At 31.8% G+C, this 26,506-nt stretch overlaps 1 protein-coding gene across 1 annotated transcript in view; it reads left to right on the top strand.

Moving 5' to 3' along the window:
* The first annotated feature begins 20,192 nt into the window (after positions 1 to 20,192).
* LOC119644663 overlaps positions 20,193 to 26,506 on the top strand; it is a 31,861-nt gene continuing 25,547 nt past the window's right edge. Inside the window, exon 1 of the mRNA XM_038044327.1 lies at positions 20,193 to 20,263. The gene's annotated coding sequence lies outside the window, so the exon portion shown is untranslated. The remainder of the gene's footprint in view (positions 20,264 to 26,506) is intronic.

Raw genomic sequence — 26,506 nt, forward strand, 5'->3', positions numbered from 1 at the left:
TTTTTATTTTTATTTTTTTTTTTTTTTTTTTGTGTACGACAATGTTTAAAAGATGATTATTCAATGATCATCGAAACAATTGTTATCATTATTATTATTGTATGGTTAATTCGTACAGCCACCTAAAAGATCTATTATACGCATCAAAACGATTACTTGTGATTTGAAAAGCATACACAACTATCCAAGTGATTGATTCCATTAATATGCGTAGTAATGAAACAAAAACAATATATATAATAAATAAAATCAAGATTTAACGCTTACTTCCCAAAGGGAAATTGCATATCAGTCTCTCGCCCGATTGCCTATTATATCGACAATTATATTATCGAGGATTTAAGGCAAGATTGAAGAGTACCTAAAATTTGTACAATTTTTAGGAATTTCTTACAACATTATTACGTGAAAATTTTAAACTTAACTAAAATGCATAAAAAAAACCTACATTTATGAAAAAAACGTTAATGATTTTGTGTATTTGTATTTAGATCGGAACATATTCACTAGTTTGCCTTTACACGATTTAAGTTTTTATTTATTTTTATAAAAAAAAAAAAAAAACAAAACAAGTAAGAACATAACAATGGAACACCGTCTACGGTTGAGTACCCTGCACCACTCCGCTAAATACTATTATTTATGCAAGGACTTTTCAAAATAACGCGTATTATGAGAAGTGATCGATAACGTGCTGCGATCCGATATCCATTAAAATATAAGTTCAAATTTTGCGAGCTGTAGGTTCAACAGAACAATACAAAACGGCCAGACCGAGAAGCGCACAGATAGACTTACATCGAATAGCAAAATGATTCTGAATGGACCTGTACAATAAGAGGAGAGTCTTTCTCTCTGCGAACCATTTCAATAGGAAACCACTCTCATTAGTGGTCGCCTTAAAAATTTGCGACCCCTCGGTTAAATACGAGACAGACAGGCTTAGATAGATGCAGAAGATGATCAGCGTAATGAAATGTGTTTCTATCTTAAACCTTTGTGGGCTTTTTTATACATCCGCGCAGTCTTAAAATGTATGCCCTTGTACCACACAATTGATAAAGGGTAAACCAGAAAGAAGAAGAGAAATGATTAGGAAATATAAAATAATACACACACACACACACACGGACACACGGACAAACACTTATACACATATTCGAAATGTATCCACAGCGTAGCCGGGCGACAATGATTACCTCGATTCATAATCTTAGAGAGATAAAGTTTAATATTTATGGCCAACGGTTGCCTCTCTTAAATTCCGATTCGCTAGCATCAGAGCAGAAATTGATGCCATATTAAATTTAATCTCTTTCGGTTGTAAACTGTACAGACTTCCTGATCAAAATGCGATTGTTAGTCAAGTTAGCCTGTCTATCGATCTCTTCATATAATCCCCTGTCGCTCAGCCCGCCCATCTATCGTTCGGAACATACACAATTTGCACATAAAAGTTTTGAAAGAAAATCTCTATAACTTTGACTTGCGACTAAACGTATGAAATGTTATCAATAGGAATTTCTTATCTGTGCATAGTTTAAAGGTCCATAATGCTTATTCTATTAGTTGCATTGAAAGAGCTTCCAAACGAAAATCTACAACTTCATTAAGAATTCAAAAAAAAGAAAAAAAAAAAAAAGAAGTAAATTCAACAACACCGTCAACACTAACAAAAAAAATATCTCCCATATTCTAGAGAAAAACACGCAGGTCACAAAAAAAATCGCATAAATACACGAATCTTGAATAAGTTGAACAAAATAAAAGCAAAACAAGACGACAGACGACATATGCAAATAACGTCCGCATAAATAGTTGTTAGTGTAGGCATACAATACAAACAACTAACAGACGAGCAGTTTAACATTAACATGGAATAGCGAAGAGAGAGAGAAAGATTTTATGTTTTCTTTAAAAATTTTACTATTTTTGTTGCTGCTTTTGTTGTTGTTATTTTTTTACTGAAATTTTATTTAATGTAAAGATTTTTTGTAAAAAGATATCGCAGAAGATGTTTGCTGGCTGTTTTAACAAGACAAGTAAATATTTAACAATAATGCAAATGTTGTTGGCGGCGTTGTCTCTGTAATGTTAGCCGTTTTCTTTTATTTTTTTATTTTATTTTTTATTTTTGTCATAGTTAACCCTATACTCGGAAGATGTAGATAAGAAGTGAGAACTAAGAGAGGCAAGTAAAAAAGCGGTGTAAACAAGAATTTTTTAAAACGCTTTTTTACATTTCTTCGTTTATATAAAATTTTTTTACAAACAATTTAAAAATTATAACAAATGTTGTTCCATTAAAAAAATTCATAGCAAAAAAAAAAAAAAAAAAATTAAAAAAAAACCGCATCATTATCATTTGGTTGTTGGTTGAACCAAATATAGACAATGAGGTGTTGTACAAGAATGAACCATCGAGCTAGTGAGTAAGTGAGATTTCCTTAAATGCCGTCACATGTGACTCTTATTGTAGCGGTTGCCATTGCAGCTACTGCTACTGCATACTCGTTTGTATATAATATGGCTTCTATAATACTTTCTTAACAATTTTCTAATTGCCGTGAAAAAAACCAAAGTTACGGTTTGTTTTTTTTTTTTTTGTTTTTTATTTATTTATTTATTTTTTTTTTGTTTTAGTGAACAAAAAGAAATTTAGAAAAAAAAACATTATTTTACTTTTTCTATACATAAGAAATAGTTTCAAATGTTCAATGTTCGCTAGACTGTCGTCGTCGTCGTCGTCGTTGTCGTTGTTGTTGTCGGTGTCGTCGACGTGGTCGTGGCAGACATCATGTTGTTCTTTGTCGTACAAGAGGAAAGGAAAGGAAAGAGTGAGAAGGAAAAGGCAAACGCAAGAACAGTTAAACGATTAAAAGGAAAACAAGTTCATAAACTAGGTTCCCCAACTGTCAGTTAGTTGGAAATTGCTTTTGTTTGTTACAAACAAACAGAACACGCTAACTAGATGGTCACAAGATTTTCCAGTTTTTCTCCGCATTATATTCTTTACCAGAATTCCATTCCATGCAAAAGAAACGTGTGGCCACCAAACCAATTGATTTTCATTTCCATCATTCATGATTTGCTGATCGACAAAACCGAAAAAAAAAAAATTAAATTTTATACATAAACAAGTAAATAAAAATATTAAAAAACATAATCTCAAGTTTTCCTTTAAATTAAATATTGAAACAAAATTCCCATATGCCTGCAGGAAAAAAAATTACATTCGAATAGGAGCCCATTTTCCGTCAACGTCGGTTTTAATTCTTCTTTTATTGCGACAATGAGTATTGTGTTAAAAATGTCCTCGCAAAACTACATTACATAATATGTAAGCATCACTTTAATGCACTTTTCTTATTATGCTTATCTTTTTCAAAATGTCCTCGCAAAACTACATTACATAATATGTAAGCATCACTTTAATGCACTTTTCTTATTATGCTTATCTTTTTCGATTTTATTACACGTAATATACTGCAAAAAAAAAAAAAAAGCCCAAGAGAAAATTAGCTTACAGCATAGCCGTGTATCGAATCAATCTCAGTGCGCTTCACGCAGTATTTGACTTGATCGTAACGAAGTAGCGAGCACTTAGCCGGAAAAGCACAACAAAGGACAATCGTCGAGGTGCAAAAATATGAAACATACCCCAAGTTATCGGTCACATTAAAAAAGGAAACTGCTTAGGCGTAATGAAATTTAATACGATTTGTCTTGAATGCTTCTTAGCTGCTTGCTTTTATGACTTCTGCATACATGAACTTTATACTTGAATATTCTATGCGATGCAAAATTTTTAATATTCAGCGATTACTAACTGTTTTGCATGTTTGACCCAAAGGAAGGAAATATGTTCCTCTTAAACCCTCAATGAAATATATGAGCGTAAGGATAAGCTAACGAAAATATTCTTAAATCTATCAATTTCTTGCCAAGATTGCATGCGCGCATGCGTAGTATGTATGCTCCATAGACGATAGCATGATAAGCTTAGCACGCCTTGTGAGCGTAACTTTGGAGCAATACTCTCTCAATACGCTTCAAATTTTTTTTCTTCTTTGCTCAACGAAGCTAAGGAAGAGGTACAGATTGGCAGTTGTACGTATTTATATACATGTTAGCAATTTAAGTTTAACATATTATGCAAGCGTAACATTAATACAAATTTTAGATTTTGGCTGAAGTACATATATATATATATATGTATATATATGTATATCCTAGGTCAAGTGGGTTCTAGAAGAGCTATCGAATTGCCTTTTTGCTTTAAAATAATTAAATCAAAAGTATATTTAAATTTAAATTATTTTGTAAAAATTTCGGATTTTGTAAACGAACTCATTCCCCGCGATAAACTACGCGATTCAAACACACCGTGTTGTGTCATGGCCTCCACCAACGCAGAGTTATTCTTATAACGGCCCCACAAAACAAGGCGTTGTATGGGCAGTGCCCGAAAAAAGGGTTCGTTTTGAATTATAGGCCGGTCCACTAAATTTCATAAAAATGTATCAAAATTGCCGTCTGGTGAGCTTAAATTGATTCAGAAATTGCTCTAAGAAGTCTAAGAGTTTAGTGGTTCGATTCACATAATGAAAGATGAATGTTGGGTCTATTTCAATCCCTCCCGGTTGTTGCATACATCCGCACTAGCTTAATATACCTTTGTAGGACAAATGGTAAAGGGTATAATTAATTATAGTACTTGAGGAGATGCAAAAATAAGAGTAAAAAATTTACTCGTATGCGTCGATAAGCATTTAGTAAATCAATTCGAGAAAATGGTCCGTAATTTCGTGCCTGCAAGGTAGCATTACCATTTATGGGGTGCGACTTAATGCACACATTTCATCTCAAAAGTAAACCAACTTTCAATCTAGCCACATAATCCTTTCTTTATTTTTAAGAACTTCAGCGAATTCCAGCAAATTTTTTTGTTAAAACCGATTACAGGCGCTTATAAATAATTGTATACCGTGAACTTTAAATGGAACTTTTTCTTATGATTAATTGTAAAAGTGATAAATACAACAATAATAAAATAATATAAGAAAATAAAAGTGAAAATCACATAATCACATGTAGCTAAAATATTTTTGTTTCAGTCAGCATCAGCATCAGCATCGGCATCAGCATCAGCATCTCGGCATCATTACCATTAACAATATCCCCAACACCAAGTTTTTTTCTACTTTTTATTTATTTATTTTATATATTTTTTGTATCTCTCTTTATCTCTCTCTCTCTCTCTCTCTCTCTCTCTCTCTCTCTCGCTTTTTATGTATTACAATAACAGCAGCAACAAAGAGAAGTGATGATTAATTTAAAATAATTTAAAGGTCCCGAAAGGCGGCCTAATGCCATAACAAACTCGTACGCTTCGTTGCGTTCCTTCTACATTCCATAAAAGGTTTTTAATAATAGATTTTAAAGGAATGTGACTTCAGAAGAAAGGAAGAAAAAAAAAAACAAAAAAACCAAAAAGAAAACAAAAAGACAACATCACAGATATAGCAATAAATAGCAGTTAAAGTCGTTAAAAAAAAGTTAACACATACAAACGCATTTAAACTATGAAAAGCTCATTAATCACTGACTTTAGAATAATAACAGACTTTTGCTACAGCAATAAAACAGAAATATGATTTTGATGAACCCAAGGTTAAAAGTAAAAAAGCAAAAAAGTCCATAGACAACTTTAAAAATAAATAAATGAAATTTAAAAAAAAAAAAAAAAAAAATTTAATTTTATATTATAACAAATAATAAAAGACAGAAATAATATTCCTATCCTCTTCGTCTGTAACACTTAGAAGATCACCATTTATTTCGCCTTTTGTTCGCACGTCCATCAACCGAATGACTTTTAATCTGAACGGCTAGCGACACTGCACTCACTTATGTAATGACGATACTAGCCGGCCTCCCGTAGACGTAAGATACATCTCAAATGAAGCTTTTTAATAAAAAATTTTTGAATTCTTGAACAAAACGATTATCACAATAATATCCACTAACACAATGAAAAGCATTTCAAACGCAACCATACATAACCAAGGTATTTGCATAAATCCAAACTTTACTAAGGGTTCAAGCGTACAAAAAGAAAAAAAAAACATATTCAGTCCGTCATATACACACATAACGAACACACTTAATACCCGGCAATTATTAACTTTTTTTACACAAAACAAACGAAACTTCATAAGACTTAATGTTCGTTCTATAAATCAAAATTAAATCATACCGTAAATCTGCCGTAAAAAAAAAGATGTAATAAGCTGTATATATATATATATATATATATATATATATGTTACAAAATTATTTGTTTCTTTCTATGTATACGGAACAAGTGAGTTACTTGCAACAAGAATGAATCCATGGCCAATCCATGAAAATAATTATTATGACCGTAAAATTTTCTCCTAATCTTTATACTGGATTTAATATTCTCCCACATGAACTTTTATAGGAACGTTACCTGTATCAATCTAATCAGATATCCGCGTTGGTGTTCTCTCATTTCACATATAAACATCATATCATTTTATCGTATTTCATGAAAAATATAATAAACGAATATATTATGTGAAATGGCTAATCATAATTGAACATCGTCAACCATTTCGCTTAATACGGTTATTCATAACGCTTTGTATATTCCGGCGATTATAATGGCTTTTCAAGCTAAAGCGTTATATGAGGAGTTATTAAAATAGCGATCCAATCTGGGCTATTTTCAATAGCGTTCATCTTTGACAGAAGACAAACATATCGATGTACCAAATTTCATCGATATACTTCAAAAATTACAGTCTATAGACTGAACAGAAGATGGCCAGACGGACACGTAAGCTTAGATCAAATCAAACAATTATTCTATGCCGATTAGCATATTAGTAGGTGGGCATATCTCTCATATTCCTTCTGAGTATTGCATACATCCGCACAAATTAACTACTTTGTATAGGATAAATATGCATAAAAATTGACTGAGCTAAAATAAACAAAGCTTAAGGGATTTAATTAATCTGATTTCTTCCTCAGAGTAAATGAAATAGTTTCGTAAAAGAAAAGCAAAAAGTTTTTATTTATTGTTGATAAACTAATAGCTGCAAATGCAAGGGAAAAGAACGACTATAATTGAAATATGTATGAAGCGTATTCTGCACTTGCAATTCACGGAAGGTGCACAAGTCAGTTATAAATATCATGGGATTCGATCGCTAAGGTGCATTCCCGAAAACATTTTAAAAAAAAATTGCAATTGTCAATCACCCAAGGTAATCTCTTTAAGTAAGGCTTAAACGAGCGAGACATATATATATATATATATATATAGAATAAGTTTTTTTTTTATTAAAAACTAATTAATATTTTTTCTATTCTAAGCGAAAGAAAAAAACAAAAAAAACAAAAAAATTGAAAAGAAACGCCCAATTGCTAAGTAAGCATATACGGGACGGACATGTATACATATTAAATTGATTTTCATAGTAATATTCTAGATGTGTTCGCATTTGTAAGCAACGGTAATTATTTCTTTCTATGATTTTCTTTTCTTTCTTACCTCCTTTTTAATTAACATTCTGTCAATCAAGACTTTTTAGAACACATATTCACTCTCTACGCGAATATATATATATATGTATGTAAGTTCTGTGTGTATGTTTGATTTTCTCACAACTCGCAAATATGTTAACCAACAATATGCCAACAATTTCTTATGCTAAATAACTACCTTTCATTATGCACACGTTATACGATATATAGGATACATAGATACATAAATGCATAAGTACGTATGTACATACATATATGCATACATACATACATACATACATAAATATATGCCCACATATGTATTTACAATATAAAAGCAACCATTCATTCATCCAATCATCCATCCATCCATCGGTACGTATGTACAAGTATACGGTAAACTTGTACATGTGTCATTTTACATATTATGAAGCTTCCGTAATATCAAAAAAGTAAAGAAAAACAATCAAATAAACCAATCAAACAACCAAACCAAACCAAACTAAAACGTATAGCAGCGAACAGAGTGCAGAGTGAGCTCGCAACGTAAAACAACACAAATCCATATTAAAGCTTAAGTTTGTATATATATATTTTTGTTGCATATATATGTATGTACGACTATGTACATCATTTAAATAAATGACATTGCAAGGAAATGTAAACGGTGTGTGTAAGTGTATTTATAATGCACGCATACATGCACGTCGCTATCAATTGTTTGCTTCTGTTCTTCGGCTAAATGCCATATTATGCAATTTTTTCCTGTTGCCAGATACAAAAAAGCAAAAAAATGCACAAAAAAAAAAAAAAAAAAACATCGACAAGCCTTTCTTTCCAAACTTCTGTTCTAAGCGGTAAACAACATCGCTTGTCTTTCTGTGGTTTGAATGCCAGGCACTAGATTTTCTGTAAATTTTTTTTTTTTTTTTTTGTTTCTTTTCTTAACTTTTTCTTCATTCTCTTTCCTTTAGCACATGATGATGAAACGTTGACATATTTCTATGTTTATAGAAATCAAATAGAAATTTATTGCAATTGTCATTTTTCACAATGACAACGAATAAAGAAAATTGTCATTTTAATCGCCGCAGTTATGCGAAGGTAAGCAAGCAGCCAGGCATAAATCTAATAAAAAATAGGAAGCATTTGTTTGGAATTTTTTATAAAAGAATTTAAAAAAAAAAAAAAATCTATTAACAAAAAAAAAAAAAAATGCCTATTTCAATACCTTCTGATAGACACCTATTAATGAAATTAATAAATATAACTCTAAGCTCTGGTATAAGCATTTCATGGAAGAATATCTCATGTGAAAATGATAACGTTTGCTTGTCATATTCGCTCGTTCGTTAGCTCGCGTAAAAGTATATAAACTTAAAGCATTTCGCCAATAGAGGGCATGACAATGAATTAATCGATACAATCCATGCCCTGATAATTACTATATATTTATACCAATATCTATAGTTTTTAAATTATACGTAAAAATATTCCCATATTTTTAAGATGACAAGTCTTTTAAAGTTTGAGAGCATAGGCAAACCATCTTTAATATATATGGTAAATTTTGTTGTCAAAGTGATTCCTTTACGTTGTGCAATGCATATCGTGACTCAAAGAGTGTATCGGAGGCTATTGTAGCATCAAAATTTTGAAAAACTTGGATAAATACGCTTTTAAATTATGACTCCTGTTACACAAATCTTAATAAGAATTATATGTCCTTACCAACCGCATGATAAGTCAAACGTGTAATTGTAGATTCGTTAGATTTCGATTTATAATCATGCGTTTCATTCATTACGTCACAAGCTTTATTGTCTATTGTAAGCAATAGCTTGCACATTTTGTTACGGTCGGTGTCAGACATTTTCGATAAATTGATTTATTTCTACTACTTTTTATTAATTTTTTTTTTTTCTTTGGATCAAAAGTTGAACTTTTTCAGTCCTCGCACCTCAGATCAATATTTCTAATATTCTCTACTTACTGCACTATATGCAGTAAGATTAAATGTTTTTTTTTTTTTTTCTTCATTTTGTAGACTCAAATTTGCATTAAAAAACGTCATAACACGGAGTCACCCTTAAGATAAGGATGGCTCGCAAGAATCGCTTGGTCTTATCGCTTTTTCACACTTTTCAAGCAAAAATGTGTTTTCTCATATTTAAATATACGCCTAATAATCGCCACGTCTACTATTAGCCAATTACGTTCTTTCAATCCGCTCTCAAAAAAAAAAAAAAAAATATTACCGCAAAAACACATCTCGCATTAATTGCAATGTTCAGATCAAGCTTCAGTCGTCAAATATTTAAATTTGAGTTGCTGGGTAAGGCTATTGTAAATTTATGAAATGCGATTATTTAAAATGGATCTAATCGAGCCATATACTATATATAAATATATATAATGTATTTAGTTACACATCATCTGTGTAAAACATAACTCGTATAATGCTATAGTATGCAAGCATCAGTGTTAGTGTTAGAATGAATACATGATGATGGTAAGTAAAATATTAAAACAAAATGGAAATAAAAAGAAAAGATCAGCATTTGTGTTACAAACATTCATATACGATATTTGCAGTTCGTTGAACCACTTCAGAGTATGATCAAAGCGGAATGTATGCATAAAGTGCAAAATATTACAAATGCTGGCGATGTTTGTTGTAGCTGTTGAGCGCAAAAGCCAATGCCTGGCATTTGATCACATCGTAGCATAGTCAGTCTATTTACGCTTTTGATATTAGAGATCAAGTGAAGATGAGCACACGCGCATACACATACGTAGAGAATGATGATTTAAATAAATTTTATTTTCACCTATGCTGGATAAGGCAGATATTATTATATATTCTTTATGCCAGCAAGCAAAGCTCTAGTTATGTGGTTATCTTTTACAGTTGATCGTAATAGTTTAAAAAAAAAAAAAAAAATGAAAAGAAAAAAAAAATAAATAAATAAATAAATAAAAATAAAATGGTGTACAACAAAGAAAACGTCAGAGAATCATCATCATAGGAGATGGACGCAGGTTCAAGAAAATATAAAATGAAAAAAAAATTCAAGAAAATTTTATTTAGATTTATTGCAGACTAACCACTAGGTTAAATTTCATTTATTATATTATTACGTGTGTAACCGCGTACGTGTGGGCCTCATAGGTCTCATGAGCTATATACGTGTATTCTAAATTGCAAGTGGATTTATCGCTTACTTCAACTTTACTTTCTCTCTATTCAGCTTATGGTGGCTTCTTATACTAAATTATACTCTGACTCAAACACAATGTATGGATGCAAGCACTACAGTCTATTTTTATTGTACATGTGAATGTTAGACGTATTAAAAAAGAAAAAAAAACTCACTTTTACACGAATGAAGTTTATATGCGTTTATCGCCCAATGGAAGTAAAAAGATGCTTACAGCATAGATAAATTCAAGCCTTTCTTTCTTCTTTCTATCGTTATCCGCGAAATTTTCTTTGTTTCTTTGCAGTTTATTGCTTACGATGAATAATTGAAATCGAGCTCACACTTTCCTCGTTGAATAGCTTCAATGTTTTAAATATCAGAGTACATGATTCAAAGGAACAAAGAAGCAGGCGGAACTTTATTTAAAAATTAGAAATTTCAGAAGAATGTGATAAGCAAAAGTTTTGAATTCACATATTCGTAGGTGAAAATGAGAAAACTTTATTAGGTAAAGAGGCTTTGCTTTTTGTTGATTCATTTCATTAAATACACTAGGGCCCGGCGGGTCTATGATAAAGATATTTTTCATTCCACTTATCTCATTACTGGAAATGCGATCGGTTGCCGAAAAGTGAGTAACATTCTAACCAAAGCTTCGACTAAACAATGTGAACATCTCCAAGAATTGAAATACTTATTGCCAGACCCCTATTAAGTCCTTTTCACACGGAAAGAAACGAAACGTTTTCTCCTTCCTCTTCGTATAATCCCTATTGATCACCACCATGCTTGACTGCATCGCTGTTTACACATACAAAGACAAAAAGGAATTCGGAATATATCTAAGAAATGCGTACGTGCACAAGCGTTTTTCTTCCCCGAAGGAAAACCCCCTTAAGTGATTGTGTTCGGATGGGACTTTCAAAGGTTCTTGATCGATCTTTGCTGAATTTCTGGAATTGTATTTGGTTAGGCTCAAGACCGTGATGTCATATGTAATTTTAAACAATTTTATGGCTTCCACTGCCTTAATGTGTGTTAAGCGTTATTTCTGTATAAGACAAAAGATTTAAGCAAAAAACTTGACCATACAAGGCTCAACAAATTAATTGTCAAAATGTTAAAATATATGTAAAAAAGAAAGAAGAAACGAAAATTGCAAAAAGAATCCTTTATTCTGCGCATTGTTCAATTTCGCTCTTGCTGACACTAACGCTGATGCCGATGCTGATGCCAATGTTTCTGCTGCTGCTGTTGTTCCGTCCGACTGGCTTATAGTTAATGTTAGTTGCACGCGACACAAATTCAAGTGTCACTTTGGTGCCATAAACATATTTTTTGAACATTAGAACATTTTTTTCAAGTTTATTGTTCTGACAAAACCAAAGCGAAAAAAATAAATAAATAAAACAAACAAATAGACAAAAATAAGGAAAAAATATGAAAGAAAACCAAGCAGTGATTTTTCCGCTGTACAACAAATGCAAAAAAGGCGGTTGTAGTTTAAACCGTTGCTGATTTAAGTATTGAAAAAAAAAAAATTTTTTTTTAATTTATTTTTTTTGCTCTTCTTCTTCTTCACTCTTATTTTTCTAAGTCTAGCAATTCAATGGTTTGCCATTGCATTGCATTGTTGGCGAGATACATAGTTTATATTGTTGTTGTCTACAAACTTTTGTTGTTGCATGTTAAAAATTTTCCTTAGTTTTCCTAAGATTTGTTGTTTTTGTTGCTTTTTAAAATTTTTCTTTTGGGTCTCAAATGACTGTTTGAGTAACAAAATAGCCTTAGTATACTATCAAAACTCTAACAACACTCTACGAACATCACTAGCAGTAACTACTAAACACTAACTAAAATAACAACAATAAAAGCAATAATAATAATAACAACAACAACAATAATAATAACAGCAGAGAAGGTCTTGCCCTTTATTTTCTGCTGCTTTTTCCTTTTTTTTTTTTTGTTTTTTTGTTTTGCTTTGCATTGTTGCTTTATAATTTTTGTATTTGTATGTTTGTATGCGTCTTTATATGCTGCAGACCAGAAAGATGTGCCAACCTGGTGCCAACTTCTTCATTGTTATACTCGCCTATATTGTTTATATGTGTATACACACTCACGCACACACACCCGTACTTATTCTAAACTGATTGCTAGAGCTTTGTTTTTTATTTCTTTTTTATTTTCTTTTTCTTTTTTTTTTTTCTTTTTTCATTCTCTCTCGATTTTACTTATATTGTAAATAATGATGGTAGTTTAGTTGCAAGCATGACAACAGCAACAACCACAATAGTTAGGCAAAAAAAAAACACACACCAAAGAAAATCTACTTTAAACTCTCAGGCTGCAATTTCACTTTAATACAAAACCAATGCAATGCAGTACTTGGGACAGCAAGCGAGGTCTTAAAATGGAAAATTGCTATAAATGCATAAATTTGCATTATAAAAATATTTATATATATATATATATATATATACATGTATGAATTTTTTTTCTTAAGTATATAAAAAAAAGGAAAATCTCTAAACTAAAAAAAAAGGAAAAATATTTACTCTTTTTTATCATATATTTGGAAAAGAAAAAGTTTAGAACTCTTAAGAGTTTTTTCTGCCAAAGGAAGAAAAAGCCTTATTTCATTCGCCTTAGATTGCTATATAAAAGCCCAGAGCAAACCTCAGCCATATAGACTTATATTCGTTTTTACAAATGCCTGCATGTACTTCAATATGAATTTCTTAAATGTTCGTAATAAATATTTTAGATCGCTATTCCTACACGGCGAAAATAGGTTGGTGGACCAAATTTCACCAAAATATCTCAAAAAATCCGACCTGTAGGTTGAACACAAAAATGCAACGCAGACAGACGGACAATAAGATTCAGAAAGTGATCCTAAATCGATCGGGTTTTTAAAAGGTGAATCTATCTCACGCCCGTCTTGGTATTGCATATATCCCCATAAATTTAAGATATCTTGTGTCAAAAATGAGACATGAGTTTACATAGCTTCCTGTAAAATAGAGTCGACTGAGCGGAAGAGAATTACACCATAGTCCATTCTGATGCATCGGCATTCTTTTGTAGACACTACCCGAGATCGCTTTGAGTTACTTCTTCATAATAATTTTCACATTGGACTTGAACGATACGACTCGCATTCCGCTTTTTTTCTATCTGCATATAAAGTCACGTGCAACGAAAATTATGTTCACTCGATGACTCCAAATGAGATACGCAACATTTAAGATAAACGTTCTTTTTACAAGCTCTCATAATACTTAGAAAAAGACTTTTTTTTCTTTAATTTACCTCCCAAAAGAAATCCTGAATATATCATAGACAGTCCATTTGTCTGCTGTGTTTTCAAGTCTCAGTTCCTTTTAATAACTTCATCGTGTGCTCTATTAAGCGGTTTGCTCATAACTTCAACAATAATCATCACTTTGAATGAATTTAATCAGAACTAACTCCTTCAACAGGTCTCCAACGATTGAGTTTTGTCGCCGTTTTTAAGCCGAATTCGAACTCCTTCGGGAAAAGAGCATTGCTGTAGTATTCTCTAGGCCGAATCTAATTTTCAAAACATTCCAAAATATTTATTTATTGCCTACATATTTTGTAAATAAATTTACAATGTGAATTCAGAGGTTCCCGAATAACCAAAGTGATATTCTTGCGAGTATTCTAGAATTTTTCTTTCAAATCTAGAGAAAAAATTAAGGAATTATTGCTTTTTAATTTTATCGATGTTTCCGTTGTTATCGAATACCATTCTCAACACATTTAAAATGCAACATTTGACAAACGGTCTTTTTAAGCAATTATTTCCATTACATCCTCAACAACATATGGATTAATACTGTATAAATAAAATGAGAAGACTATTATCCAACACCACTGCTTTTAATTCCCCACTATGCTAGGTCCATAAAAAATTAAACAGATTAATCCGAGAAGGTTTACTGTTTCCGCTACAGACTTCTTATCATAGACGTTTGCGAACTAAAGAAGTCATGGATGTATTTATTGAAAAGCATGAAAGCCCTTCGTTGTGTCGGTATTATGAAAAATCTATGCTATGATGGGCCGATCTGATATTTGGGAATGAATTTTTAAAGCGTTTTCAAGTAATTAAGCTTTCTCTAAGTTCACGGCAGCGACACAAGCCGGGCGGTTCACGAAAAGAAAAACTAGAGGTTTTAGGTAAGTCGCGCTTCTGGACCAAGCTTTAATTAATCCTAGATGAATAACGCAATCAGGGGAGGCAATAAATGGCCCAACACTTGTTCCGTACAACATCGGTTACCGTGAAGTCAGGCCTTCTTGACCGCTATCCTCACTAAACTCTATAGACATTATTGTTTCAATTTCTTTTTTGTTTACCGCTATTTTACCACTTTAATGGCCGATCAAAGTTGGACAAATGTCCGAAGCGGCTTCATTTAAATGCCTTATACTATTCGCATGTTGCGGACAATATCAATATCAAGTCCAATTATTGGGGGTAAGCTTGTGAAGAAAATGTATGAGATCTTTGAAAAGTGTTTGTGGACAAGTGTTGCACAGGCGGTTAGCAAAACTTTGAAAAGTCCTTTTGAAGTCCTCCGCACATATGCTTTATTGGTAATTGTAAACATTTCTTAGTCATCTACTTCCCTTACCTACAAATTGTTCCAATAATGTCAACTTGTTTGTTTCTAACTATAAATCCTTAATCGGAATACTTTGTCTTACTTTTACGTCTCCACGTACCTAACGATTATCTCTGCGGTAATATCACGAATAAATCAAGAAATGAAACGTGACTTCTTCCACATACGTAAGAAAAAAAATGAGAAAAAAAAAAAAAAATATATATATATATATATATATAAACTTTATATATATGAAAACTTTAATGTAAACATACATCCCATAAGTTCTCTTTGTGTTCGACTGTCCACTTTAGTTTAAATGTGTTAATATATCGCCACGTATTCTGTGCACACTCAGTCGCCAGCTATTCGTAGGGACAGAGTTCTAAGCTTCTGCCTAGTTGGAGACTATACTCATTAATTTAAGGTGGCAACATGTCTAGAATATCATCTACGCAAAAAAACGAAAAAAAAAAGAGAGATAAACAAATCATGCAATATGTATGAACTACAAGGCAGGTCGGTTTAGCTTAAGACAAGATATAAACGGAAGCCTTAAACCTATCACTAGAATAACATGCACAAAAGGAACAAACACACAAGCGCACAATATATTATATTAACCGTATGAAAAAATATAGTTTTTTTTTTTAATTTAAGAGAGTGAAAAGCAAAACAAACAAAATTACTTTTAAAAAGTTGAATTAAAAAAGTTGCAAATAAAAGCATTTTGATGAAAACTTCGAAAATATTACATGGCATTCATCTAACATCTAACTACTCCCTATTCTGTGATCGCAACGGACTCTTAGGTTATACTTTGTTATAGTTTGCCGTTAAATAGTTAGCACAAATTTGTAGTTCGAGTGCAAAACGCAAATTACAAATACTACACGTATTCGTGTTGTGCCCTAAAGCGAATTTTACTTATTATTAGCGAATAATCGCCAATACTCATCAATATTCGTACTTCAAACTCAATGACTTGCGATTCCCATATTAAACTTTATAAACGGCATATAACTGGAAGAGATGCAGAAGAAAAATGGATTCAACACAATATCCGGAACTCAAAAGCAAAATAGTATCGTAGTTGAATATGGATCTCTGGGATATATTGTATTATAAATTGCTGCAATCTCGCGGAACCGTGAAGTAATTCAGTCGGAATTCGACGGAATATGCAAAAAAACATAACAAGACATAACATGACGTTTGCCGCTCTCTCATCTTTATTTAACTCATGAAACAAGAGTTAATGATATATTCTCTTCGTTATTAAGACGTTCAAGACACGCCTCTGCCACAAAAGCTAAAATAAAAATCAAAACTGAGCCGTTACGTCTCACACTTATTTCCCTAGATTAATTTTAGAAGCACACATACCTTCGTTCGAGAGAAAGGCCAATTGATCGCAAAACTTTAAATAGCCTTAAGAAAGAAGCAAACTTTCAAGGTTAGAAAAACCGATATGCTCAGAATCCTTTATTAATGAAGATTCAAATATCTATGCACATATGTGCATATAATCAGTTTATTATTCGACTCATTCGATTATTTTATATTGTTATTCCAAAATTTTCTTTACTTTACTGCAAATTGGAATAATTGGAACTAAAAAAAAAAAAAAACAACAGAAATTGTAAACCTAATCGATCCTAGACATGGAACAGAAACGCGATGAGATAATTACGGAATTTCTTTAGAAGCTACGAACTGACTAGAAATGAAGCTTTTTTTTATCTTTCGGCGATCAGGTACAGATTAGGGATGATAGTTAAGATTTTTTTGTACAAGGGATCGTCTCATCGGGATACTCATGATTAAATAAAGTCGGACTAAAGCTTGTTTGTCATATATCTTCTTGAAATGCCGACTAATTAGGATTTTCTTCGAAGGGGATATAAAGATTTTCTGTTTTTCTTAACAAAATTTCTCACATCTTGTTTTTGTTTTAGTTCTTTATGCTAAGCCATTTAATAATTCAAAAAAAGCAATGATTATAAACTATTAAGTATTGGCAGTTAAAGTCGTCAGTTAGTTTCGTTTTGTTCGTTGTTTATTTATTTCTATTTTATTTTTTCTTATACTTTTTAAATTACATGGTTGGCAAACAAGATCTCTCAAATACACATATATACACTTATGTTTATTTTTCATTTCTTTTTGCATAACTTAAACAAAAAAATACGTATGTTTAATTTGAAATTCAAAATCCAATAAGTCAGCAAAAGTAAACGACGATATGCCTGAGCGAGAGCATCATGTGCACGATAAAGCATAAAATTCTTTTACGATACAAAAGTAAATAACAATATTTTTTTTTTTCTGCTGTTGACGACAGGTACAAAAACGCACATACAACAATATGTACATATATATATATATATATATATAAAAGAGAGATAATATGTGCTATATTCAAAGTCAATAGTGATTGTTAAGAATACTTAAAGCCTTCCTTTTTTTACTATTACTACCCCTTCATTAGCATTAACGATGAAAATGCGCAGAAAAGCTAAAGCAATTGGCTAAGCATGATGTTTAGAAAATAAATACAAATAAGAAATGAAAGAAAACAAAAAGATGGTAAATGATGGTTTAAGTGGATTTAAAATGTTGTACTCAAAGGACGGCGAGCATTTATTATCAAAAAAAAAAGAAAAAAAAAAAGGTCTTTAGATTTATTTGCTAAAAGATGTCAAATACATTTTAACTAAATAGGATAAGTTGAACTGGCATGTTGACCATGACTTTGGGGGGCCCGAACTCGCTAAAGACTTAATAAGAAAAGCTAAGAACGGGCAATTGTTATACGCTAAACCGTCACATCGTACAAGATACGCAAGAATGTTATGCTAATTGACACAATAGAATTTCTGCTAACTTACTTTTCTAGTCATTTCCTTAGTTATTTAATTACTCTTGATGTTAAGAAGTTTTTCCTTTTCCCCTTATCCCTTACAGCCTCTTTGTCTTTTTTTTTTTCTACAATTAAGAATTGAGTTGACTCTCATTGCTTTTCTCCCTTTGGCAAAGGATTGTTTTAAACTTATGCAACGCATAAGATGAATCTCTTACCGAAACTTCATATACCCAAGCACTATTTCTGACAAAATTTTTTTACTCAACTCTTTGATTATTTTTTACTATTACTTATCTTTTCGATTTTCTATTATAAGAAGTGCTTTGAAAAGCAAAAAAAAAAAAAGATATGACAATAAATTTGAGGAAGACTTTGTTTCGCCTTTTTGTCTTGACGTAAAGCTTTCCAAATGGCTCTTGTCATCCATTTTTTCTGTTTTTATACTCATCATGACGAAGTGGATCAGGAGTGTCAGCAGTGTCAGCATCAGAAACCCCACCGTTAGGATAGCGGTAATGGATATAAAAGATTCGGTCACGATCGAATATAATTTTCTTACCTCTTTTATTTGATTTTTATTTTTTAATATGGCCAAGAGGTTGAAAAAGAGATAGGGAATTGGTGGCCGTAGTCTAGAGTACGCGTGTCCAATCGTGTTAAGTGTTATGTCCTTACCGGCTGAGCATCCATTTTAGCCAACCAACCAATTATGATAAGCCGCGCGTGGACTTCAATCGGCGAAAACTGGCTTAGTATATAAATAGGTAAGCGTTTGCCACTTCTTATCATTTGCCATAGAAATCCATGAAAATATTGTATTGGAGAGGACGCATGAACTTACTCTGCCAAATTGCTCAGCATATATTTCATTCCAATTGGGTTTCTATCTTTTCTATTTATTTATTTACTAATCTTCTGTTCAGGTAATTTCAAGTCTTGTCTTCTCAACTCTGGTCTTATTAATGTAACCTAGAAAGAAATATTAAAAAATAAATTAACATAATTAACATCCTTAAGCTAATTTCAGTTATATTTAGAGGCTATTGTTAGTGTTATTAAATTTCGTGTTTAAAATCAAAAGAAACAAAGAGAAAAAGGTTAACATAAACCTCACAACTCTTGATATATAAAGTTGTTGTTGGGCTGTTCTACTTTCTTTTTCCTCGATTGTAATACAATTTCCGTTTCAACTGTATTTCTAAACGAATTACTAACTATGCGTTAGAGTGTGTGCGTTGAACTGTGCAGAATAGTAAGTTTTCATTATTCATTAGCAACACATACAAAGTGGCAATATTATCAACATCTCATATATACAAAAAACTTACATATAAATAAACAACAAGTAAAACCAGTATAGTGGGATACGGCCCGTCATTAAATACCCTATATCATCTTACAGCTACTAACATAGCCAGTTTCGAAAATAATGTGCTACATGGCACGTGGTCGACAAAGTGATCGTTGAATCAAAACACATCTGTGCACAAAATTGCATCAAAATATATACAAAAACTGCGGCCTCTAGATTAAACACAAGCAAGCCAGACGGACGGATGAGCAGACAAGCTTAAATCAAAAATGAATCGATCGGTATTATAATAATCAGTGAATCTATCTCGACTCTTTCCGGGTGTTGCATACATCCGCATAAACTTAATATACCATTGTACCGCAAGCGGTGTAGGGCATTAAAGCAAGAAAGGAAAGTTTCACAGTCGTTACACCTGCATTAGCTACTAGAAAAAGATAATGAATTTTTTGTTTTTCCCCTTTTCTGATGTTCTTCATGCGGGAAAAACTGAAAGTGAAAACTAAATTTCCATTTTATTAATCTATAAAAACCTTAAATAATTTTATCATTAAATATTTCAAGGAAAACCAAAAAAAAAAACCAAATTATTTTCACTCTCTTTTCAGAACTACCGCGAACACCAAACGCAAATTGTACTGAACCTTCAGAATTCTCGATCCAGAATCATCAACAGGCATCAGATGTAAGTCTTTCATTTTTATTTATTTATTGTTTATCGTTATTTTATTTATTTATTTTTTACTAATTATCTGAACAAATCATTAGATAGTTGATCGGCGGCCGCGTTTGTTCTCAAAAAAAAAAAAATAAATAAATAAATAAATAAATAAATAAAATAAAATTACAATACTTAATTGACTGATATGATCAGTGTCAGTGCACACCGCGGAGAATTCGTTTTTATTTCAAGAATGGCTTCTCATCAGTTCAACTTCCTCCTTTCGAAATATCGTCAATGGCAATGCATTTGATTAGTAAATTAACTACGATAAAGTTGATAAAATTTAAAGTTAATGCTGATTTTTTGTCTCATTGCGAAACTTTTCAATGAACGAAGTTGGGAAAACAGTTTTTGAACGTTATATCACTACGATTACAAATTCGTTTTCACATAGGAATTATATTAGGCGGAGGGTATACTAATATATTAACGATTAAAAATCATAAGCGCCTGACTTGATAGCGGGTAACTCACTCATCTTTTATTGATGCCACAGAAGAATATTCGAAAAAGGATTTCGTGCTCAAAACTATCTGTAAAAATGAAATTCAATGAACAGGTTAAGCATTTAAATAGCTACGTTTGTGTCAAGTAAAGCTTTTATCATCTATATAGCAATCTCTACATTCTCGGCAAAGTACGAGATTTTCTTTCAATTTCCTTTAAAATCACTGTACTTACTTAGGCATCCTTTTATCTAATATTTCCCAATATAACATAACATGTTTGCTCTTATACCAACCGCTTAACGAGTATATTAATTTCATCAAAACGTTTGCAATAACGAGAAGGAAGCTTTAAGGACGAATAAAGACGGATAAAAAACATATATTCTTGATCGTTAGCAAATTTTGAACTGATGTAAGCATGTCTGTCTGTCTGTCTGTAGCTTTGACTAATAACTGCTATAAATATTTTCCTGATCGCAAAAATCAAGTTGGCATATATATTGACAATTTTAATATTCTGGCCAAGTTGGTATTAAAAATGGGCCAATTTGGGTTAAAGGACAAGCCTTTAGTATGTAATGTAGCTTTGTTCTCAAAAGCCAAACAAGTATGGAGCTCTTGCTCATTGCTTATAAACTCTAACAGATATAACGATAAAAATTCCCATTTACATTCTATGAGGCAAGTCTCTGCTGAAGATTGGAAAACTTGGTCACCCCATATAAGGGAATTCCAAAATTTCATATTCTTTTTTCTATTTTTTGGTTTTTTTTTTTTTTTTTTCCTTTTAAAAGAGAGCTGGTACGTATAAAAGATTCGGCCACAGCCGATTATAATTTTCTTGCTTGGTCTTGAATTTTTTTTCCGTCCTTTAAACAAGTTCACGTTTGACTATGCCATTTGCATTAATTTTAGTCATATATGAACTCATTACAGACATTAACACCAACTTTATAGGATTTTTCTATACAGTGCACCGCCCCTTCCGCCCACGTATATTACAACACAATATATAATATTATGTGTGCGATTTACTATCTCGGGCTAATTAGAAAGTCTGCTCACATGTAAAATTACTTGTATTTTTTTTTCTTTCTTTTCTTTCTTTTCTTTTATTTATTTTTAATATATAGGAGTGTCCTCCAATTATTGCAAACATTCTATTGCAAAGCAAATGAGTGTTTTTTTTTTGTTTCTTTTTTGTTGAAAAGAAGAGAAAAAAAAATTATGATTTATTTTTAGCCTCAATCAAAATACAACAAATTACATCCCTTGTAGGTTAATTATTAATACAAGCAGCACAGCGACAACAGCTCTTCTAAACATCATTAAAATGATTTATGTATGAGAAAATGAAAAAATGAAGAAAAGGAAAATAAAAACAAATTTCTTAGTCAATCATGTGACATAAGAAATTTCTTAAGCTCTTAAGAATAATTAACGTAAAGTAGGTTAAATTCGAAAAAGAAAAGAACAAACATCTCTAAGGCTATGAAGATATGCAAAGCAGTTATAATGATTTATTTATAAAGATTTGCTCGTTCATTTCTTCTTTTAAATAACCTAAAGCGAAATTTTAAAATAATGCTCCCACCATTAACGGCTTTCGTCTAATGAACTTTCCCTTCGGGAACGAACTGCATATTGGAAAGAATCATTGGTTTACTCTGCTCAAATTTTCACTTAAATCATTTCCAATTTAATTAATTCTCTGAAATTGTTATTAGAAAACAAATGCTTTTAAAAAAATATTTTAAAAATACTTGCTCCTAAACACTTGCAAGGATTTCTCTTTTAGTAAACGATAAATGTTGAGACTCTCTGTCTTTTATGAGATTATTCCCTTTCTCGGTGCTTGTTCATTTACTATAAGCGAACCAAAAAGAAATCAATCAAATCGTCACATTTTGAATCTTACTTTTGACAATAAGCCAATTCAATCGGTCCTTATGACTTAATGTACCCCATTCCTGAAAGAAAGAAATCTACAATTGTGTACACATCTACTATCTGTCAATGGACAAAAACACTTAACACTCGTTTACGATTAGCAATTTTCACTTCTAGTGTATTGTAATTTAAAAATTTCTTTTAACCGAATAAATTCTTTTATAGCCGAGCAAGGTCTATCTTTAAATACCCTGCACCAATTCACTTAATGGAATACTTTGCCTATATTCATCATAAAAAGTTATTCTTGATTGTCATGTAACGAGTATCTTTTCACGAGAATCCCTATATCGAAGGTGTGTTCGAAAATCGACTGAATCGACTTTCAATATCAAATATTATAAATTAGAATAAATGAATTTGACATAGACAACGAAGGGACGTATGGGACGTTTCACAAGATGGTCGTCCCATCCCATCAAAATATCCCGCATCCATTCAAGCCCCCGGATAAGATTTGTTAGGAGAACAACTCAATCCATTTTCATTGACAGACCAAAATCCGGTAAGGTAAACAAATTTCGTGAGAATAAATCGAAATTTTCAACCGATAGATTGAATAGAAAAACGCGTGAGCAACTTTCATATGAACAAATCTGTTAAAGTTATTCTGAATCAATCGGTATAATAAAAAGTCGGACTATCTGTCTAACTACTTTTGTGTCACAAGCCGTGCGTATGGTGTAAACAAAAGTTTGTTAAGACCTGGAAGGAATTAATTGAATGTCAATGTCAGCTCAAAATAAATTGTCACATATAACCCTTTGCTCAATTAGTTTGTACGACGATATAGAGACGTCGCTAGTATTGATGAATCACGACCATCAACCATCAACCAAACTTAATGAAATTTTAACACATTTCGTTCGAGGATAGGTGAAATTATTAAAAAACCTCGAAAATTTCCTTCATTTATTTACGCGAGCTAAGCAGAGTTAATTTTTTGCAAAGACCATAGGCATTGCACTGAGCAGACGCAATCAATCACTTTGGCTAATGATAAACATTTGAGTTGACTGTTCCAAAAAAAAAAAAGAATTCCTATTCTGTCTACAGTATTTGATAGTTCTGTGCGCTACCAATGCGCTACGGCAATGTCGACCCGACTCCATCAACATTCATCGATGAGTGTAAAAATGCAAGGTAAAGCTGATTGTAAAATTATTTACCTCGCGGATAAATGTGTCTATTTTACGTCTAAATGATTGCAAAGATTTTTAAATGTTTTTTATGTTAATTGCTTTCACAGTATATAACTTCTTATGAAATTCTATATGCACATATACAGCGAACATCGTCAACGTTAACCAAACAGTTGAATGAATGCTGTTTTGTTGTTGGTTTTATTGTGGCTATAAAAACTAACATATCATTTGCAAAATCCAGCTAAACGAATGATTGCGCCTGTGTGTGTGCGTATGTCTGCAACTATGGAAGCATATATATACAATTATATATATTACATGTGCAAGCTTGAAATAATGTTTAAGTTTACTATTTTTATAAATATATACGATGTTTTGTATGTTGGTTGTTGTTGCCGTTAGTTGACCCAGTTTAAAAGGCAACCAGCTGAGTTTGAAATAAACAAAAAAAAAAAAGAAAAAAGAAAAAAAAGAAAAAAAAACATCGGCAGACAAGAAAATGTAATATAATCTCAAATGTGTTTCTGATTTAAGCAGAAAAGAAGTAAAAGTTAGAAAGAAAGAGAGGAATGAAAATGGCAAGAATATGTGTTTAAATTTAATCAATAAATAAAATTTATTGATTTTCGGTATTTGAAAAATAAAAAAATTGGAAGAAATTTAACAAGTGATATCGTCATATAACGTCATTTAGAACGAATACATGAGAGCACTCTGCTATGAATTTTTAAAACTGATTATAGATTTTTCTTATTCTTTTTCTTTTTTTCCTTTTGATTTTCATAACATACACTATAAGATGGAGCTAAGGATGAGGATTTATAGGATTATATCTATGACTAATAAATGTTCTATGATTTCAATTTATAGGCGTTCGCCGCCTACTGATATGCTATCATAATGTATTGATTTCCAATAAAGTTTTTTGTATAACAAGCATCGTACCGAACAAAATTCTTGCTCGAATAAGTTGGAATGAGTTCATTTTAAGCAAACTAACCTCAAATATGCTTCTTTAGGGAATAAAAAAAACCTTTTTTTTAAAAGACTTGCTTAAATTTTTTTTCCAAAGTCTAAGCAGATAAATAAAAAACGAAAGAATTTAGCTAAAAAACAACGTAGCGGGCAATGAGAACTTTTCGAGCTTGAACTGTATATGACCGAACTTTGCACACTGTCGATACTTCCTTGTCACTTTATTTGATAGCGACCAATGAGGCAAACTCCAGATGAGGCAAAAACTTTTTTCCTTTGTTTTTGAAAAGGGCTCTTTCGTCGCCTCGATGATGATACTTAGTTCCTAAAATGTTTCATAGGGCATTCCATAGAGCCTTCCATGCAGCCTAGAGATTGGAACGTAACTTGTTAAAAGTGTGAAACGTATATTTTTCAGAATTGAAAAAATTTCATTTATGAGAATGTTATTTGGGTGAAGTTCCTCATATTCATAGATTTTTCTTTAAACAAAACATGAAATTCCCCAAAATGTAATTATATTGAATTACCTAAGACGAAGTGTTGAAATGGCATGGAGGGCTATTTGAAAATGAGAGAAACTCTACGAGATGTCTCGTAGCCGAACGTTTTGTTACTACTACTACTACTACTACTTAAATCGATTCGAATTAAGAAATCGGTTTATCTTAAGTTCTTCCAAGTATTGTATACATTAGCACAAACTTAATTTAACCCGCTACGCATCTGAGCTTTTACATTGTATCTATATCAGATCCTTTCAAAAGCGTACATGATTTCCCTCCAAGTGAATACAGTGGATGTTCACTTTAAACATTTTTGGACTTGTAGTCCATAGTAGTGTAGTATACTTGCGATTTACAAAAAGTCTTACACTCAGAGTTCTACGCCGATTAGTCGGGAATGTAGTTAGTTTATAAGGCCTCTAATCTACATTCATACTTAGAAGTATACGACGTAGAATGCTTATACTTTATAGCAACATTTGCCTCGCGACCCACCTTTTATTGTACTGATCACTTGCTGAATCAATCTAAGTTTGTCTCTCCGTTTGTCTATCTTCTTCTCTTGTGTGCAAACTGCAGGTCTACAGGTATATTTTTGCGATATTTTGATGAAATTCAATAGACTGACATGATTTAATCCAAGGAAGAGCACTGGTGAAAATGGGACAACTTCTTCGACCACTTCTCGTATAACTCGCAATTTTGAAAAGTTTTTTATATGTATTTAACGAAGTGGTTTAGTGTATTTAATGATGGATTCTAGTTTATGTCAGGCTTTGTATTTTACATCCTTTTAAGTTTTCTTTTGGTGAAAGTCTTTTCTCTAAACCAGAAAAAACACAAAAAGCTGAATAGCCGGTCGACAATTTTTGCTCACCGAACCCTAAGTTCAGTGCGCAACGCCCTTAATGGAAAATGAATGCTTGTTGGTTTATATGTATATTTAGCCACCTCTTGTTTTATCGCCTTATTTTGCTGTCCACTTGATGTCTTGACTTGATGATCTGTATACATGATTGCGTAGTCGTCAGTTTTTTTCTTTTTCCTTACCATTTTTTTTTTTTTTTCTTTTTCGTGGCATCTACATGTTTGAATGTTCACTCTGTTGTGCTTTGACTTCTTAGTTGAACTACCAAGAAGATGTTTAGGATGTGTGTTAAAATCTATTTACCTGTTAGT

This window comes from Glossina fuscipes, unplaced genomic scaffold, assembly GCF_014805625.2.
Source record: "Glossina fuscipes isolate IAEA_lab_2018 unplaced genomic scaffold, Yale_Gfus_2 0, whole genome shotgun sequence".
In the NCBI taxonomy this organism is placed as follows: Eukaryota; Metazoa; Arthropoda; class Insecta; order Diptera; family Glossinidae; genus Glossina; species Glossina fuscipes.